We start from the raw sequence: 8,332 nt of genomic DNA on the forward strand, positions 1-8,332 counted from the left end.
GCAAACCTAACACAATGAAAGAAACAGATGGCTTTCACAAAGTAGCTCACAAAGGTAAAAATGAAAAAAAAGGGCCAAAACATCACTAAAGTGGAGACCAAAAATGGAGGCCAAATCAGTTCCATTTTCTTGAAGAGGAGGAAGATGAAGAAGTGGAAAATCAAGTTATGAAGGATGGAGATGATAAGCAGGAAAAGGAAGAAGAACAAGATCAGGAACAAGTAAAGGAAAAACAGAAAGGGATCATGATGAGTGAATCAGAGATGGATATGGATCAGGAAATGACCCATAGTGAGATGGAAATACAAGACAATGAGTTACAAGAGATTCTCAACAGAGAAAACCTAGATCTAGAAGGGTTCTTAAGTAAGGGAACAAAAGGTGGAGTAGAATCTCTACCACAAGAGGAATGCAATCAAATAAGGCAGTTATTCTTATGGAAAACTCAGACAAAGGACTTGGGAGAAGATAACAACATTGAAAGACAGGGCAAGAAGGGAATGAAAGCAGTAAAATCAACTCCAGGATTAGCTACAAGAAACCCGGGGTAAAAAAGGGGCAGAAAAAAGAAGAATGAGCTATTAATGGAATGTGGAAAGCTCATGATAGACTCAAGTAAAATGAAAGACCTAACCAGTTACTCCTTTACCAATCAGTAATAATGAAGTTTACAACTTGGGACATTAGAGGTCTAAGAAGCAAAAGAAAACAGAGAATGCTGAATAATAGAATGAAGCAAGTAGCTCCGGATATAATTTTTGTCCAAGAAACGAAATGCTCTGTTCAAAGGATAAGACAAATCCATAGTAAGTGGCTTAGCAGATATGAGTTTATAGAAGTCAAAGCAGAAAACACAACAAGGGGTATCCTCATCCTTTGGAATCCCCAAAAAATAGGTATTATTGATGCGGAGGCATCAAGGAATTATTTATCAGTTATTATACAGCTAGTAGGAGACAAGGACACTTATCTCGTAACAAATGTTTATGGCCCTCAAAGGTTAGATGAAAAAATCAAGTTTATTGAGTCCTTAGTGGACCTTCAAAGCAGATTTGCAGAGCTACCGTGGGTTATAGGAGGAGATTTCAACATGATTAGATCTCTCTCAGAGAAAAAAGGGGGCACAAGAGCACTAAACAAAGATTCCTCAACTTTTCCAATGTTTTTCAGAAAACATGAAGTTGGTAGACATTGAGACAAATAATGGTCTTTGCACTTGGAACAATAAAAGAGGAGGGGATTCCCAGGTAGCTTCCAAACTAGAAATATTCATGATCTCCGAAGAGCTCATGCTTCTAGACAAGAAAATAATAGCATATGTTCATCCTTTTGGAGGCTCAGATCACTGGCTAATTCAAATGGAGATCAAGGGCATTGGCACCCCAAGAAGCAAATCGTTTAGGTTTGAAAATATTTGGCTTTCACACCAGGATTTCATAAGAAACATTGGAAAATGGTGGGCTAAAGACCTGCAGATGCAGGGATCATCCATGTTCCTACTAAATAAGAGATTAAAACACATCAAGCAGAAGCTAAAGGAATGGAACCAGAAGGAAGTTGGCAATATTTTCACAAGTAAAAAAATTGTGGAAAACAAAATCCTAGAGCTCAACCAAGCTTTGATCAAGAACAGCTTTGATAAAGACAAAAATGATCAAGCAGAGAAATATCACCAAGAATGGGAAATGCTGTGTAAACAAGAAGAAATTTTTTGGAAACAAAAATCCAGGGTTCTATGGCTAAAAGAAGGAGAATGAAATACTAAATTTTTCCATAGATCTACCATTGCGAACAAAACTCACAACAGAATCTCTTCGATCAAGGACGAGAATGGCCAAATTCTTCAATCCCATGAGGAGATAGATGCAGTGTTAGTAAAGCATTTTTGGGACATTGCCAAGGAAAACTTTTCAGGAAGAGAACCTTTCATTAAGAACTTAATTAAACATATACCGAAGCTGGTATCTAGAGAGGATAATTGTAATCTCAATAGACCTGTGACTGAACAGGAGATTAGTGAGGTCCTCAAGGAAATGCAAAATGGCAAGGCACCAGGTCCAGATGGATTTAATGTGGATTTCTTCAAAGCCTGCTGGAATATTGTCAAAAGGGATATTGTCGAGATTGTCGAAGAATCCAGGCGGAACAAGACCATTTTGAAAACACTCAATACTTCCTTTATTTCCCTTATTCCAAAATAGGATAATGCTCAAACACCAGAGAGATACAGGCCCAACACCTTATGTAATGTGGTCTACAAGATAATTTCCAAGGTTGTGGCTAACAGACTTAAACCCCTGGTGCCCATGCTCATCTCCGGGGAACAAACAGGATACGCAGAAGGAAGACAAATTCTAGACAACATAATTTAGGCTCACAAGGTGGTTCACTCATTAACATGAAACAAAAGAGCGAGCATGATCATGCAACTAGACATAGCCAAAGCATATGACATAGTAAATTGGACGTACATCAAAAAAGTGCTCACAGCGTTTGGTTTTGGTCATAATTGGGTCAGATGGGTCATGGCCCTTGTGACTTCTTCCAGCTTTTCAATTTTAGTGAATGGCTCTCCTTCTGAATTTTTTTCTCCTTTCCAGGGGTCTTATACAAGGGGATCCGCTTTCTCCTTTTCTCTTCATCCTCATGATGGAAGGACTAGGGCGGTCCATCAAGCATGCAAGAGAAATGGGAAAAAATCAAGGACTCCAACTTTCGGAGAATGGGCAAGTTCTAACTCATCAACAGTTTGTAGATGATACCATGTTACAGGGAATTCCCATAGTTAAAGAATCACTTGCTTACAAACAAAGTTTGAATGACTTCGCGAAGGCCACGGGTATGGAAGTAAACCTTTCCAAATCAAAAGTGTTTTTCTTCAACACTCATATTGCCATCTACAGAAATGTCTCCAGAATTTTAGGCTTTCAAAGGGAATCCTTTCCCTCTAAGTATTTGGGAGTTCCTCTTACAGCTAAACCGCGACACAAGAGTATATGGGATCCTCTAGTAACTAAAATGCAAGGCAAGGTCAGGAAATGGACAAATAGATGTTTAAATTTAGCTGGTAGATTGGTTCTTACTAAAGCAGTTCTCCACGCGATCCCAATCTTTATTCTATCAGCCCTCCCAGCTCCTATAGGAGTCTTACAACAATCTCGGTACATTCAACGAGATTTTCTTTGGGGCAAGGAGGAAACAAGGAAAAATGGGATTTAGTCTCATGGGAAAAGATCTGCAAACCCAAGAACCAAGGAGGCGTGGGTTTGGACAATCTTGAGATTCTAAACAAGGCTCTTTGAGCAAAACTTTGGTGGAGGTGGGTTATGGATCCTAAAGCCTAATGGGCTAGCATCTAGAAGGAAAAATATGCCAATGCCTGGTCGGCTTCTAAAATCATATGTATGACTGGAACAGTGAAAGACTCCCCCATATGGAACAAGGCCTGGGAGAATAGAGAAGTGGTTCAAAAAAATAGTTTCTGGTAAATCAGAGAGGGAGATCTAGCACTTTTCTGGGAGGACAAATGGCAACAAGAACTTAAGCTACTGACGAAAGAATTTTTAGGCCTCAAGCAGGAGACTGAAAATCAGGGTTTAGTAAAGGTGAAAGACTTTGGGAGAATCCACATAATGTTGGAAAATGGAGAATTTGGAAAAAAAATTAGAGGACGGAGAGGATAGGACCCTCAAAAGTAAAGCAGAGTCCCTTAAGAGAATGCTGGATCAGAGAATAATTTTAGTAACTGAAGGGCAAGACAAACTGAGATGGGGTAGCAACAAATAGGGAAATTTTAATATTAAGGAAGCTAAAGGTTTTCTCCTTGATCAGGAACCCCAAGCTCCAAATAAAACTTGGCAGAAGCTTTGGAGACACAAAGGTTGGATGAAAATCAAACTCTTCATGTGGTTAATTCACCATAGGAAAATTTTAACCTGGGACAAGCTTAAAAAAAGGGGCATGCTGGGACCCTCCAGATATCATCTCTGTGAGAACCATGAGGAGACTATCGAGCATCTTCTCAACAGCTGTATCTTCACCGACAAGATATGGGATTTTTTACCAACATTTTCAAATAGTCTGATAGAGACAAAGAAAGTATTGCTAACACACTTAACAATTGGAGGAATAATTTTTCTGATAATGAAGTTCTCAATTCAGCCTAGGATCTCTTGCCGAGCTTCATTATTTGGAATGTGTGGAAATAAAGGAACAAAGGAATATTCAAAGAGGTAAATACTGACTCACTTAGCCTGATGGAGCTAATCGTAAAACAACTTAAGGAGACAGTTGGTACCATGGTTAGGAATCGCCCCAAAAATATTCCCTCAGGAGAAGAGTTAAGAATCCTCCAGCTGTTAGACATGCAGGGGCTTATTCCTCAAGGTCTAAACAGGAAATCAAGCATGAGAGATAAAGGGGAAGAATTCTGGCATCCTCCACCTGAGGGTTTTTTAAAGTACAACATTGATGGAGCTTCCAAAGGCAACCCATGGGTGGATGGCTTTGGGGGAGTTCTAAGCGATGATACATGTAGCATAATCTCCCTCTTTCATGGACACTTAGGAAAAGCTACTAACAACATGATAGAACTAATGGCCTTGGAAAAATTCTTAGAATTTTCGATACAAAACAATTATAAAAATGTCATAATAGAAGCGAATTCAGAGTTAGTCATAAATGCAACCAAGAGAATCAGTAATGGAATAGGGCCAGAAAGGGTCACAAAACACTGGAGGTTAACTCAGGTTCTACATAGGATTCATGTATGTTAAACACACATGGATAGAAAAACAATAGGAAAGATAAATCAGTGAGTTCAATTTTTATTAACAATAAATGTACATTTATAGTACAAATATGTGACTCTTGGGATTCAGATCCCAAGGTCTCTTGGACTGCTTTTGTCCATTCGAATTCCACACTAACCCTTTAGGATTAGGTGTCCAACATTCCCCCCCTTAATCCAAAGGGTTATGTATGAGTCCAAGAAAAGAGCTGTAATACAAAATGTGCAAAAAATACATGGCAGCACTAGGCTGAATGTGCTCTATGAAATGTTGGTATAAAGGGTGGTGGTTTAAGGATGACCACCAACACTGGAATGCTTAATGCAATTCCTGGAACTCTTCCAAAACTGGCAAGAAGCTGGTGTCTTCTGCTAGAGGGAGCGTTCTCAATTTTGTTCCTGGAACTCTTCCAAAGCTAGCAAGAAGCTGAAGTCTTCTGCTAGAGGAAGTGTCCCAGATTGCCAACTGAAGGCATGTTCAGGGGCATCTTTGTCTCTGGCTGCAACTCTGAAACTGGTGTGGCAGGTTGTGGCTCAGGCTCGCTTGATGTGACTTTGAAGCTTGTAGATGACCATCATTTCCCCCCCTGTCAGATACAAGGTGAGAAGATGGAGAAAACTCAACTGCAAGACTGTTTAATACTCTAGAACAAGTTCTGACATGTGTTTGGAATATCTTCTTGGCTGTTGATGCCCATTGCCAAGAAGCGATCCATCCAAGATGAATCTTTGTTCTTGCAGGACGTTTGTTTCTGAAGCATCTGTGTGAAGAATCGCTGGTTTTATGACAGTGCTTACATGGATGAAGATCAAAACAGTGATCTTTCAAATGGCCAACTCGGTCACAGTGTTGGCATTTCACGATCTGTTGTTGTTGTTGTTGCTGTGGAAGAGGGGCAGAATCTGGAACAGCTGAAACTGAACTGTCATAAGGAGCAGGTGAACTGTCATAAATGAATCCAGCACTCTGAAACTGAATGGGCTTGGTGTAGTCTGGAATATGAAAGGACAAGTCCTTGTCATATCCAAGACCAGTTCTGTGCTTGTTGTGGACAAGCTGTTCCCAAGGTCTGATGATGGGCTTGGGAAGTGCAGACTGAGTTTCTGCATCTGCATTTACAATTGCTGCTTTATTTGAATGAACAGTAACATTATTGACTTGCTGTTTATGGGAGTCTGCTTCATTGTTCTGAACAGAAACAGGTTCAGAATGGTGTCTATTTTGATGTAGCTCTTCTTGCTGTAGCTGTGATTCAAGCTGCAAAAACTCTATCTTTTCTTGTGCATATTGCAGACATGTTTGAATGTCTGAAAGAGAGGCTTTGTTAATTTTGACTGTGTTGTTAGCAGTGGACATGATTAGAGTTCTCAATAATTCTAATATTCTTTCAGGCTTAGTCATTTTGCTACACCTTAAAAATCTCCAAATCCCACAGAAAAATGTAAGCTGCTAAATATCTTCAAGTTGCACAAGAGAGCCCTATAGCTTAAAGGGAAAAATCAACCAGAGATATCTTGAAACTGTCAAAATTATACAAATATCACCAGACTTTCAGAATTTGGCTCTCCTCCACAACAAAGATAGAGCTTTCTCTGAAACCTGGTTCAGCCTTAATATTCTCTGAAAAATGCACAAAACAACCTTGGGTACAATGAGAAACCATACCTCAATGCTCCGACTCTTTAATCTCTAAGAATTCCTAATCAATGCGGCCATGATACCTTGAAATTCTGAGCATAAATAAATCTGAAACAGGCTCCTTATTTGCACATCCTTGGATCTGAAAATGACAATCACCATATATTTAATATCAACGAGTGCAAGCTCCTCAACTACTGGACACAATGACTTCAATATCAACTGATGGTGGTAGAAAATCTTCTTGGAATTTGTACTCTGAATGATAAATAGCTCAGCCCTCCTACTGCTGGTGAAAAACAATATATTCGACCCTCCTATAGGCTGATTGGACTCCTTCCCATGGCACTGTCACAACAAAATTGGATCTGGAAATTGCAGTGCAAGATCTGGTGCAAATAGAGCAAGTTATTGTGCAGGATATCCTTTTAAATATGGTGCAAATAGAGTAGTGAAGCAACCTTTAATTTCGGCCCAACCATTGAGAATAAATCAAGCTCCTTCCTGAGATTGGATACACGACCTGCCTGGAGATGGAATGTAGCTGTAAGCAAATTAAAAACGCCAATGCTGGAGCCCCCTGCAATTAATCCAAATGCTGATAGCGTTGATCATAAGGATTATTTATTTATTGCTACACGTCAGCACTGATTGCGAGTCGCTCTCCGCCTTTTGTCTTTGAATTGCAATACAAACAATTCTTCGTTTCAAGAATCATAGTTTCTTATTTCTGTGGCGGGATCTGTGTATCACAGGAATGCTAGCTTCCTTCATCCCTCCGAGGTCGGCTCATATATTCGCTACTCCTACGCGGGTTAGGGTATCTTCAGTCTTGCATTCAGTACAAAGCTTTACCAGAAGCCAAAATAGTACATGCTCACATTAATCAGATCAGAATTAAAGCAGACAATCTTTTACATAATGCACTTGTTAAAATGTATGTTAAGTGCGAAAAGCTGGCAGACGCTAGTAGAGTTTTCAACCGAATGCTTCAAAGAGATGAGTGCTAGTGGACTCTTATGATGGCAACCTATGTAAGGCATGGCTTTCCTAAGGAGGCATTGTCACTGTTCCGCCAAATGTGAGAAACAGGTGTCCAAGCCAAAATCTTGACCTTCACCAATGTTGTTTAATCGTCTGTACTTGTCACTGTTGATGCTCGGATTGTGCATATCCTGCGATCATCACTTTCCAGGAAATATGAAACTCTAGCTTCGAGACCTTAGCACCTCATGGCCTCTTCTGCTCAGGCGCTCTAGACTTGGCGCTGGCCATGGAAACATGAAACTCCGAGCATTCCCTTGTTTGAAGGGGCCAAACCCTTGAAAATCTCTACTGCGCAAGAGCCTTGAAAAGACCACCCATGAGGAAAAAGGAGAGGATAGATATGCGAATTAAATAGTTGCGGATAGTGAACCTCAAAGGGCCAAATACGTGAACTTCTTCGTCTTCTCCTCCTAAACCCTGGCTCGAAAAGGGATAGAAAATAGAAATACCCTGAATCCACTACAATCGATGGCTGAAATCAATAAGAGAATCTCCTGAATCGATGGCTGGAGGATGTTCCGCAAATGTATGCGGATCCACAAAATTCAAGAAATTAAACTTCAAATTATGTCAAGGCGAAGCCCAGATTTGTGACTAGCTAGTTACCTCCAACATTAGGGTGTTGACACCTATTGTTTTACAATTCAGTCAGTCTCTGGCTATGGTGTATTTTTCACAATGGGAGCAGAGCGATATGGTAGGGAGCAACATTCAGCGTGACAGAGGGAGGAGGCTGAGCGCAGTCCAAAGGATAGCGTTACAACCTGTGGTGTCTTTCTATAATGGCATGTTATAATTGTGATTGTTATAATCGAAACTGAAATGTTTTCATAGGATACCAGCGTTACAACCTGAAT

The sequence above is a fragment of the Pinus tabuliformis genome, chromosome 9 (assembly GCF_031772625.1).
Source record: "Pinus tabuliformis cultivar Carrire ecotype Pingquan chromosome 9, CPIR1, whole genome shotgun sequence".
NCBI lineage: Eukaryota > Viridiplantae > Streptophyta > Pinopsida > Pinales > Pinaceae > Pinus > Pinus tabuliformis.